Below are 12,869 nucleotides of genomic sequence, written 5' to 3' on the forward strand. Positions count from 1 at the left end.
CACTGGGGGAAAAACACATTGGATCTAGACTGCAGACTCTTGAAAACATTGACAAGAAAGCGGACTCTTGATTCAATCAGATTGAAGCTTAAATCAAGAAGCAAGCCTCTTAATTTGAGCGGATTTCCTTTTGATTTAAGCTGAAATCTGATTGAATCATCGGAGGTTTTTTTCTTGTCGATGTTTTTAAGGGTCTGGACTCTAGATCCAATGTGTTTTCCTTTCCAGTGTGCTGTGAGATGTGGTTTGTTGATTGAAGGTTTAATATTTACAGGGTACCAGACATCCGTCTGTAAATCGAATTCGGCGGTTAAAAATTCGGTTTTTGGTACAATATTTTGTTCAAGTTTGAATCAAGTTTACTACATTAAGAGATCTACTTCTGTATCGATAGAATGAAACTTCTCCTCGAAGTTGAAATGAAACGCATGTATACTCTCGCTAACATCCACGGAAGTAGAAATCTGAGCTCAAACAAACTTAAATGTCACATTTTTCCGAAATTTTAGACTAAATATGTATATATCGACGGTGTAAGTCGGCAATCACATAACTCGGTTTGCGACGTCGCAGACTTCCTGTCATACTTGATTTTTTAAACGGAAAACTACTCAACGGCAATACTATAAGATTGCCGTGATTTTTCTTCTTTGTGCGAAGAGAATTCTGCAAAAACTTCAAGGAATAATGTCAATTTCTTCTCCTTCAAAATAAATACATGCAGGCGGAGATTTTCAGACACCGCGAACGAGATATGTGATTGCAGACTTACGATAACTATTGAATTGTATGGTCTATCTTTAGAACGTAGTGTTTGAAAGTATTTTAAGTTCTATATACATTTTGAGGATACATGACTCGAAATTGTTCCTCATTGACGCACACCTGTTACTCGTATCTCGAATCCTGATCCTGCGACAAAAAATAAACACGAAAATAGGCGAAAGCCCGATGGATGATTCGCCTATTCTGAATTTCTGCCATACAGTGATTGGGGACTTTCTTCTTCCAGGACGTCGACCCAGTAACCACGAGAAGTAGTGGGCGAACAAAACATGGCCGAACAATGAAGGATGGTCAACAATAGGGGATCCCTGACTCAGCGAGAACTAATTTCCCTGGACACAGACCACTTCTCAAAAATCAAAATTTATCGCCCTGTAGGTTCTGCGATTTAAGTTTATTCGATTTTTTGTTGTGTGCAGTTAATTTTTTTTTAGATTGCCACCAATGAAGTATGAATGGTCCGATCCCCTCTCCACTCAGGTGTGAAAATGGTCGAAGCAGTGTATAAAATCATTCTCACGCCGAATCTTGCTCGATCTTGATTCTGAATTCATTGAGGAATGTAAACATCTGACTCTATAGTAGTATCATACGGTGATTCACACATTATAAAATGAGTTACCTGGATCATTTCACGGTCGGCTGCGCTGTTCGTAGCAGCGTTGATGACGGCGCGAATTTCATCGTGGAACAGGGGAAGCATGAATTTTCTTTTCTTCGCGACTGCTTGCACGTTTGGAAAACTTATTCTGCGTGGGTGTTCCAGGAAGATACGACGATGACAGACTTTTCTCCATCTGGAAATTTGGAAAAATCGAATACTGATGATCAAAAAATGAGAAAAAAAGAGGGACAAAAAAATAATATTTTAAAACTATCCTTAAAGATACACTGAAAAAAAAAAACAAAAAAAAAAACACATTGGATCTAGAGTCCAGATTCTTGAAAACATTGATAAGAAAAAGGACTCTTGATTCAACCAGATTTAAGCTTAAATCAAAAGGAAATCCTCTAAAATTAAAAGGCTGGGTTCTTGATTTAAGCTTAAATCTGATTGAATCAAGAGTATTTTTTCTTGTCGATGTTTTTAAGAGTCTGGACTCTAGATCCAATGTGCTTTTTTTCCAGTGTATGGAAACACCTAAAATCCTAGAGAAAACGAGAACAAATTTCACACCTATTCGAGGAGATCTTATTAAGTACACAACAAGAATGTTTCCATAACCTAGCAGAATTGAAGCATGCTTAAGTGTTTGCGGATTTTCAATTAAGGCTCGAAGTCTACAATTCTTGATTTCTTTCAATTTCCAATATTTCCTTGATTTTTCTCGCTTTTGAAGAACAATTCCTGGGCAAAAACTCGAAATTTCCCTAATTTTCCCCCGGATACTTCTGGAACACGTCGAATTTTATCAGGACAAAGGTTTATTAATAATATTATTATCAGATTAATATCAGAAAAATAAAATAAAATGAAATAAACGTTCTTATATTTTGTGAATACTTCTTTAAAGCCGAGCCACAGGAGATAATCCGATTTTAAAATAACATAATATCAGAATGGAGAGAGAGAAAAATTCCCAGTTTTCAACACCAATTTCCTGAAAAATTCCCAGCTATTTTCCTTCTCTCGACGAATTCCAGTTATTCCAGGCCTAAGGCACAGTTAATTAGGTAACTGCGTACTCTCTGCCGTTGAGATTTCAGGCAACCTGAAAAATCGGTCGATTTTCAGTCGGCGCGGCGGCGCGTGCTTTTAACCTCTCGCGAAATTCCCTGAAACTGAACATTTCCGCTGCACCCCTGACCTATTTCCGTCTCCCATCGCAATAAGGAGCCCCGGCTCCCCGAGGCCTACTCGACCGGGGCGAATTCGCCGAACCCTCTCCGAATCCACGAGTCCTCTTCAACTCCAGAACTACCGAGCATATTTCCTCCGCCGACCTCTCATCCTGAGAATTTAAAAAAAAAGAGGAAGAAGAAGAAAAAAACAGGAGCCGAGACGAAAAATCGTAAGGGCCGACGGGCGAGACTTTGACTCAGCGATAAATTTTCCACCCCCCAGGAATGAGCAAAGTTTCGTAATGAGAAAGCGAAACTTGGGAGCGGGCGGGGCGAGGAGGGGGAGGTTGAAGTTCGGCGGGGATAAGGTGAGGGGTGGGATCGGGGTGGGAAATGCCACCGCCGGCTACGGGAGGGGTGGCCGGGAGGGAGGAGGGGGGATAATGCAAGACTTGCAATTTTCCTATCTCGTTGGCGAAGCTCGGGAATTGCCGTGGGACCGTGTGTCGCTGTCGAGGTCCGCGCAACCCGGCCCTCGAAACTCGAAACCTGAAACCGCGTAACTCCGATTTGAAACCCGGTGTGTGGATGTGGTTTTTGCTTCGAGGGACGGGCCTGGTTTCCTCTTACGGGGGTTTTCGGTGGCAGTTCTGAGCGGATCCTTCAGATGAGGAAAGGAGCTTCGGTTGAAAAATTTAAATTATCCTCTCCTTTTTTCTTCGGTTCCGGTTGTTCGATGGTTAACCCTTTGAAGTCACAAAAAAATTTCCTCATCTACCCCTTCAGGTCGTAATTAAATCTGGCTGATTTTAAGATATTTCAGGAATCAGGCCCGATGAAATAATTTCCACGTTCAGGTCGTGTGTCGGGCCTCCCCCGACATAAACTTTCCAAACTGGAGAGTCGTCTGGCGGGCCTCAAAGTCGATTGAGGGTCTCCCCGACATACGACCTGAACGTGGAAATTATTTTCACACACACTGTTATTATTGAAGCGTTTTATCAAGAAATTCACTGAGTATGCCAAAAAAGAAAGAAAAAAAGTTGCAGTTTTTTGCGGTTTTCGGAGAGCAGAAAAGTGGCTTCTTCCCTTCTTGATAGCTGATGGATGTTCTATCATGGGAATGAAATCACCATGTGTGTGAATGTTCTGAATGTAGCCGTTGCCGGGGAAGGGGATGTCTAGATCTCGTGGAACCCCCCCCCCCCTTCCTCAAACCCACGACTAGAAAATTGTCTCAAACAGTAGTTTTTCTTGATTTTCAGAATTTCGTAACTTGGAATCCTTCAAACCTAGCTACGCTCTTGGCTTCTGCTCTATATTATCAAAATTGCATAGGATAATCGCAAAAATTCCCCATTTTCATGATGAATTATGAAATTCGGAAGAAATGAAACATCACTAAACTTGACAACCCTGTTAAAACTTGAGAGGCGGCCAGTCAGGTGAGATGCAGCTGAGATCTCGAATCCATCCGTTACTTTGCGCTTCGCTCGAGAGACCGCCAAAAATTCCGAGAAAACTTCCGAGTAATGCTCCCTGAGGCTTTTGCGCTTCGTCTCATCCTTCGATCCGGTTTCGTCGCGGGAAAGCTCCCAGGGAAAAATTTTTTCCGCGGCGTAAAAACCTTCAAAGGTGTATCTGGACCAAGATAAACTCCCTAACCGAACCCGCGAATCTTGTTTTTCCAGCAGTGGAAAAAGTAAGATGAGAGATTCAAAGGCAGTTCCGATAAAAGAAAAGTTATTTTTCTGGGGGGAGGGTGCGATAAGTTTGAGTGGCGGAACCTATTTTCGATTGTTCGACACCACTAAGATATGATGAGTTTGTGGAAAATTGAAAAAACGTTGACTTTCTGCTGACGAGCTTTAGAGAACATGATTTCTACGGAACTTTCAGCACAGAATGATAACTCACTAACTTCAGCCCCCTCCCCCACCCCCCACCAACCGAAAAAAAGATTAGTAGAAGATCAACCAAATTTCACATCAATATCACGGAAGAATCTCGATTTGTACATCGATGCGAGGATGGTAATTATAAACGTCGATGATTGGAGATGGGAGAAAACCTATGATTCTCCTCCAAATTCGCGTGATACCACATACCTACTCCAGAGTTCGAATAGTTGCTCGCATCAGTTGCGCTTCTTCAAATTCGCGTGATACCACATACCTACTCCAGAGTTCGAATAGTTGCTCGCATCAGTTGCGCTTCTTCAAATTCGCGTGATACCACATGCCTACTCCAGAGTTCGAATAGTTGCTCGCATCAGTTGCGCTTCTTCAAATTCGCGTGATACCACATTCCTACTCCAGAGTTCGAATAGTTGCTCGCATCAGTTGCGCTTCTTCAAATTCGCGTGATACCACATACCTACTCCAGAGTTCGAATAGTTGCTCGCATCAGTTGCGCTTCTTCAAATTCGCGTGATACCACATGCCTACTCCAGAGTTCGAATAGTTGCTCGCATCAGTTGCGCTTCTTCAAATTCGCGTGATACCACATACCTACTCCAGAGTTCGAATAGTTGCTCGCATCAGTTGCGCTTCTTCAAATTCGCGTGATACCACATGCCTACTCCAGAGTTCGAATAGTTGCTCGCATCAGTTGCGCTTCTTCAAATTCGCGTGATACCACATACCTACTCCAGAGTTCGAATAGTTGCTCGCATCAGTTGCGCTTCTTCAAATTCGCGTGATACCACATACCTACTCCAGAGTTCGAATAGTTGCTCGCATCAGTTGCGCTTCTTCAAATTCGCGTGATACCACATGCCTACTCCAGAGTTCGAATAGTTGCTCGCATCAGTTGCGCTTCTTCAAATTCGCGTGATACCACATACCTACTCCAGAGTTCGAATAGTTGCTCGCATCAGTTGCGCTTCTTCAAATTCGCGTGATACCACATACCTACTCCAGAGTTCGAATAGTTGCTCGCATCAGTTGCGCTTCTTCAAATTCGCGTGATACCACATGCCTACTCCAGAGTTCGAATAGTTGCTCGCATCAGTTGCGCTTCTTCAAATTCGCGTGATACCACATACCTACTCCAGAGTTCGAATAGTTGCTCGCATCAGTTGCGCTTCTTCAAATTCGCGTGATACCACATGCCTACTCCAGAGTTCGAATAGTTGCTCGCATCAGTTGCGCTTCTTCAAATTCGCGTGATACCACATACCTACTCCAGAGTTCGAATAGTTGCTCGCATCAGTTGCGCTTCTTCAAATTCGCGTGATACCACATACCTACTCCAGAGTTCGAATAGTTGCTCGCATCAGTTGCGCTTCTTCAAATTCGCGTGATACCACATACCTACTCCAGAGTTCGAATAGTTGCTCGCATCAGTTGCGCTTCTTCAAATTCGCGTGATACCACATACCTACTCCAGAGTTCGAATAGTTGCTCGCATCAGTTGCGCTTCTTCAAATTCGCGTGATACCACATACCTACTCCAGAGTTCGAATAGTTGCTCGCATCAGTTGCGCTTCTTCAAATTCGCGTGATACCACATACCTACTCCAGAGTTCGAATAGTTGCTCGCATCAGTTGCGCTTCTTCAAATTCGCGTGATACCACATACCTACTCCAGAGTTCGAATACTTGCTCGCATCAGTTGCGCTTCTTCAAATTCGCGTGATACCACATACCTACTCCAGAGTTCGAATAGTTGCTCGCATCAGTTGCGCTTCTTCAAATTCGCGTGATACCACATACCTACTCCAGAGTTCGAATAGTTGCTCGCATCAGTTGCGCTTCTTCAAATTCGCGTGATACCACATACCTACTCCAGAGTTCGAATAGTTGCTCGCATCAGTTGCGCTTCTTCAAATTCGCGTGATACCACATACCTACTCCAGAGTTCGAATAGTTGCTCGCATCAGTTGCGCTTCTTCAAATTCGCGTGATACCACATACCTACTCCAGAGTTCGAATAGTTGCTCGCATCAGTTGCGCTTCTTCAAATTCGCGTGATACCACATACCTACTCCAGAGTTCGAATAGTTGCTCGCATCAGTTGCGCTTCTTCAAATTCGCGTGATACCACATACCTACTCCAGAGTTCGAATAGTTGCTCGCATCAGTTGCGCTTCTTCAAATTCGCGTGATACCACATACCTACTCCAGAGTTCGAATAGTTGCTCGCATCAGTTGCGCTTCTTCAAATTCGCGTGATACCACATACCTACTCCAGAGTTCGAATAGTTGCTCGCATCAGTTGCGCTTCTTCAAATTCGCGTGATACCACATACCTACTCCAGAGTTCGAATAGTTGCTCGCATCAGTTGCGCTTCTTCAAATTCGCGTGATACCACATACCTACTCCAGAGTTCGAATACTTGCTCGCATCAGTTGCGCTTGTTACTAAGTGAGATATTGCAGGAATTTTATCTCAGTATCGCGAGTAGTACGCGATATTTCCACCGGTTTTATTATATTTTTAACAGCTACGCGCTTCGAATCATTGTAACGCAGAAAATGTGCGAATTCTTCCATGGATTACGTAAAAAAATTTAAAATTTCGCGATGATCACAGCAAAATCGCGGCAAATACGTGCGACGTTCCGGGCGGATTCGTAATATCATTAAAATTGCTTATAGTTAATCTCAATAACGCGAATTTTCTCTTTACTTAATATATTGAAAGACCACACGATGATAACATCAAAATCGCATACCGCAATATCGCGGTATGTACGCGTTCTTCTAGAATTCTTCTAAAATTATTAAAAACAACCAGTACCTAATTTAACTGAAAATCGTGGCACTTTCGCAAAAATTTCCAGCGGTTGATTCAGATCAAAGAATCACTAAATATTTACCGCAACACCGCGGAAGATACGCGATTTTTACATCAATGCGCGCATGATCATCGTAAAACGTCGGTAATTTGAGATGGGAGAAAACCTATAATTTTCCTTCAAGTTCGCGTGATACCACATACCTACTCCGGAGTTCGAATAGTTGCTCGCTTCATTTCTGCCTGTTAAAGAGTGAGAAATCAAGTATATTTCATCTCGATATGGCGAGAAATACGCGGTATTTCCAGCGGAAGGGTGTATTTAAAGAAAATTCCGTATTTTCCATCTCGGTTTCGAGGTGAATGCGTAATTTTTCGGCCACTTTTTACAGTAAATTAGAAATTATGCGCCAATGACCGCAATATCGCGGTATGTACGCGTTCTTCTAGAATTCTTCTAAAATTATTAAAAACAACCAATACCTAATTTAACTAAAAATCGTGGCATTTTCGCAAAATTTCCACCGGTTGATTCAGATCAAAGAATCACTAAATATTTACCGCAACACCCCGGAAGATACGCGATTTTTACATCAATGCGCGCATGATCATCGTAAAACGTCGGTAATTTGAGATGGGAGAAAACCTATGATTCTCCTTCAAATACGCGTGATACCACATACCTACTCCGGAGTTCGAATATTTGCTTGCTTCATTTCTGCCTGTTAAAAAGCGAGAAATCAAGTGAATTTCATCTCGATACGGCAAGAAATACGCGCTATTTCCAGCGGAAGGGTAAAATTAAAAGAAATTCCGTACTTTTCATCTCGCTTTCGAGGTGAATGCGAAATTTTTCAGCCACTTTTTACAGGAAATTACAAATTGTGCGCCAATGACCGCAATATCGCGGTATGTACGCGTTCTTCCAGAATTCTTCTAAAATTATTAAAAACAACCAGTACCTAATTTAACTGAAAATCCTGGCATTTTCGCTAAATTTCCAGCGGTTGATTCAGACCAAAGAGTCACTAAATATTTACCGCAACACAGCGGAAGAAACGCGATTTTTACATCAATGCGCGCATGATCATCATAAACGGCGGTAATTTGAGATGGGAGAAAACCTCTGATTCTCCTTCAAATTCGCGTGATACCACATACCTGCTCCGGAGTTCGAATAGTTGCTCGCTTCATTCCCGCTTTCATAATAATTGAGAAACTGCGCGAATTACATCTTAGTACTGCCAGAAGTACTCGATATTCCTAGCGAATTCCCAAAATCCAAAGAAGTTACGCGCTTTTCATTTCGGTATCGCGGGATATGTTAAAAAGAAGAAAAAAAGAATGCAAAAAAAAAACACCAATTTTTCTAGAGTGGCAAAACGTGGTTTTCACCTCATGAACTGTGGCAAATGTAACGCGATTCTTCCAGCGGTTTTTTTTGAAAAAGTGAGAAATTAAGCGTTAATCATCTCAAAATTACGGCAAATATGCACATGATATTTCCAGCGACTTCGTGATGGCATAAAAAATTATGCCCATTACACCCCAATATCGCGGCAAACGTACCCACTCAGGAGTTCGAATCGTTGCGCGCTTGATGTCCACATTGAATGATGCGAGCATGATACGTCGGTGAGAGACAAGGCAAAAAGCTATGATTTTCTTTCATTTTAGCGTGATACCACATACCTACCCCGGAGTTCAAATAGTTGCGCGCCTGATATCCGCACTTAACGATGCGACTATAATACCTACGCTCATAATGGTCAGTAATTTGAGATGGGTGAAAAGTTATGATTTTCCTTCATTTTTGCGTGATACCACATCACTACTCTGGAGTTCAAATAGTTGTATGCTTGGTATCTGCTTTGACCAATGTTGATTCGGAAAACATTTTTAGACACATTTCGTTGACAATAAAGAAAATTCGCGATTTACTCGGCGGTTTGGCAAAAAAATACTTAAAATACCCTGCATATGCGATTTTTCCAGTGGTTTGTCTAGCGGCTATTGTCTGCGCCCCTCAGCCAAGTAGATTTAGGGAAGCTGCCCCGGGGGTAAACTGCTATTTTTTACCATGATTTTCAAAAATTACCTTACTCACATTGTATGGCAATTTCATTCCTTCCTATGCTATGACTGAACTCAAAGAGTTACAGAAATTACTACGAGTTGAATAAATCTATGTTGTATGTTGCTATCTCATAATATAGGTATATGAGCCCGATTGACTTATAGCTCAATCAATATTTAATCGTAGTTTTGAATTCAAGTGATCATAAATATTCTCCTGCAAGGAATTCAAAATCAAGTAAGAATATTATGAACATGAAAAAAATTAGTGATTGAACTTCGTCCGTAACATCGACTTTGAAGGAGAAACATTATTTCAATTCTTTTTTTCTCAGTTTAACCTTGATGCGGCTTTGTTTGATGGTATTTGTGTTAAAAGTAGGTATATTTGGGCATTAAAGAGTAAAAGCTGTAGCTTAGGCCGGCCAGGTTGAAATAGTGGTCAGGGCGTCTGACCCTGGGTGAATTGGTCCTGGGTTCAAATCCTAGTAATGGCAACAAGTTTGCACAGAACTGACAGGTGGATCTGGGGTGACAAATTCCGCCTTAATCCAAATTTGAAAGCCTCGAGCATGGATGTGCCAATCTAGCGATGATGTCTGCGGACACTAAATAAAATCTCTAGATGGCTGTACTTAGGTTCCACACAGGAACATAAGCCGATAAATCAGACAAAAAAAACTGAAGGTTACGTAGGGATTCTACCGGAAAATTCCGTAATGAAGTGTTCCTATCACACTGATTTGTATCAATGAAGCAATATTTCACTAGTGACAACATTCTTGATGGATCTGTTGAAGAACTCAGTTTGAGTTTGCTTGAGTATTTTACTTTGAAGCAAGAGATACATCTTGTTTGCATCGGCATTCATCAATAATGCCATTTACATGCACTGTATCAACCTGCTGAGTGGGGTCAACTCGGGGCTCATTAGGGACTGACTTTTGTCTCAACGTAAGATTAGTAATCTCTAATAATTTTTACTACTTGCTGGTGGATGCTCTAATGATTGAAAGCTTCATTTGTTAACTGTACAGATTAACCCTAGAATCTACAGAAAAATTTTTTGGAGTTAAAAGATTGGGCTTCTGGTGTCTGAGGCCCTTTTTTCAGGTTCAGCCATGTCACATGAAAGAATGATACTGCCTTGCAATTTGAGAGGGTATTATTTGGAAATGATGGTACAAAATAGCAGCTCAATTCCAGTGCACCTCCCTAAATCTAATCGGCTTAGGGAGGCAAACGCTAGCGTTGCCTACGAGAATGGAGAGGCCGTAACTACGATTCTGTGACGTCACACTAGTAGATGAAACTCGGCCGCGGTTTAACACGCGTTCTTATGGGAGAACGCTTGCCGCGCGATGATTTCTCGCCGATATCTCTTTCAGGGTTGATCTGACGCAAAATTTCATAAGAACCGTTTAGAAAGAGGATGAAATTTCACTTTAGAAAACTAACTAGTTCATTTGTGACATTGTCTAAATATCGAGGAAATGAATGCGTAATACCGAAAATCGTTACTCCACTCAGATTCAAACGGGCCGCTCGCGCAACTTCGGCCGATCGAGAGCGACTCTGATTGGTCCACGCAGCGACTGCCTCACTCATCGATGCACTGATGACCCGGAGATGCTTGTTGTTTTCGGTAAATATCTACTAGCTTGACGTCACAGAACTGACTAGTTACGGCCTCTCCATTCTCGTAGGCAACGACGCTAGCTGCAAAGATAACGGGCAGCTCCTAGGTAAAATCACTTCATACACAACTGACCATTTATCTGATTCATGGGCAAATCGGAACTTATTTGAGAATAAGAAATATGCTTTGGTGACTACACAAGACCTACAGTCATGATAAATGATGTGAAAATTGAGACCAAACTTGGGATGAAATGTCGCAAATTTGGGACCGATAATTGCTAAATATGGACAGACTATTTTTCACTTTGAGATACTTCAATTTAAGCCTGACGATGCATTTTTTGCAGTTCTTAAATGCAAATATGCATCCATATCACTGAAATATTTCTGTACTTACATGTCACTTGCATTCCACGGTGGTTCACTGATTCTTGCAAACTCATGAACGGCAATCAGATGGCCAGTCCTTGTTATTGACATGTTGATTTCCTAAAGTTTGTAGCCAGAAGTTGAAAAGTCAGTCGACAGACATTCCAATTACACTTGACACAGAAACGCTTCAGTAGTATGACCGTGGGATATGGAAAAGCACTACGCAAGAGCTCATCAACATAATCGGGAAACACGCCGCAATTTAGGTAGGTACGAAGACCGCTTGAACAAACATCATGCGAGAACTAACATAATACAAGAGGACATCATGTACAAGAAAAGATATGTACCACGAAATTACTGTAAGATTCACCATTCTTGACCGCTATTTTCATCTATTTTCATTTTTTCAACACTTTTTCAACACGCGGAAAATTCGTGGGGGAAAACGTAAACAAACTGAGGAACAAGAGTACCAACAGTGCCCGCTAAAATGGCGCGAATAACTGCCAGTATTGCCAACGGCAACGAAGGCGCGCTTTTTCGAATTTGCGGCTCGTAGTTCTACGAGCGTCAAAATTTATTCGAAGACTCTTTGCAGCCACGGTGTTTTGCACATTCTAATTATTAATTTCTTATTCCTTATTTGTTCAAGAACTTAATCTTGTATGATTTACCAAATCGTTGACGGAGAAAAGATGAAAGCTTACTTGCAGTGAGTGAAAACAGTATTTTGTACATTTACAAATGTTCATAAACCGAATAAAAAAAACAGGAAATTAAAAAAAAGAAATAGGAGGATGGCACTAATCGCAGAGTCAGTTTAACTTTATAAGACAAATCCACAGTTTTCTGAAATGTTTTCTGTTATCACATGAAAATTAGGAGACACTAGAACAGAAACAGGTCAATATGGCTCATATGAAAGCTCATACCGAGGAAATTTTAACTTTCAACCAGAGCCTCGATTAAGTTATTAGGAAGAACTCTAAACAATACAGCGTTGCAAAATTATTATAATTTAATAGGTAAAATTCGAGAAAACTGACATTCTCAATTAACTTGTTGGTTGACTGTTGAGGGGCGTAGCCGGTCGTGGGAGGATGAGCGGGGATAGCCGGCTGCCCGGCAAGGTGACCGGGGGGGGGGGGGGGGGGGGGGGGGGGCTAGCGGTTTTTCACCTAATTTTTTCTCTCTTTTTTAACAGTTTAGACTAGAGCCCCCCTCTCCTCCTTTTTCACAAGATCATAATTGGGAAACAAATTCTTTGGCTCCTATCGTCAATTTTTCCAATACTTCACAGGAAAAAACAAGTTGGTCAGTAGTGGCTGAACCCCAGGGTCGAACCACAATTTATTTTAATTGCCAATTCGCATTAATTAGAGCTGTGCCAATTTATAGGGGCTGGAGGGCACCTTGATGTGGCAAAGTCTCAATAATTTGAGGCTCGCTCGGCCATATTTAATTGGGAA

General features: G+C 41.6%; 1 protein-coding gene across 1 annotated transcript in view; it reads right to left on the reverse strand.

The window, feature by feature from the left end:
• LOC109036465 (uncharacterized) overlaps window positions 1–12,135 on the reverse strand; it is a 179,213-nt gene extending 167,078 nt beyond the window's left edge. Inside the window, exons 1-2 of the transcript XR_011900026.1 lie at window positions 11,423–12,135; window positions 1,409–1,583 (exon numbers count right to left, since the gene is read on the reverse strand). The gene's annotated coding sequence lies outside the window, so the exon portion shown is untranslated. The remainder of the gene's footprint in view (window positions 1–1,408; window positions 1,584–11,422) is intronic.
• Between the last annotated feature and the right edge of the window lie 734 nt (window positions 12,136–12,869).

The sequence above is a fragment of the Bemisia tabaci genome, chromosome 6 (genome assembly GCF_918797505.1).
Source record: "Bemisia tabaci chromosome 6, PGI_BMITA_v3".
Taxonomy (NCBI): Eukaryota; Metazoa; Arthropoda; class Insecta; order Hemiptera; family Aleyrodidae; genus Bemisia; species Bemisia tabaci.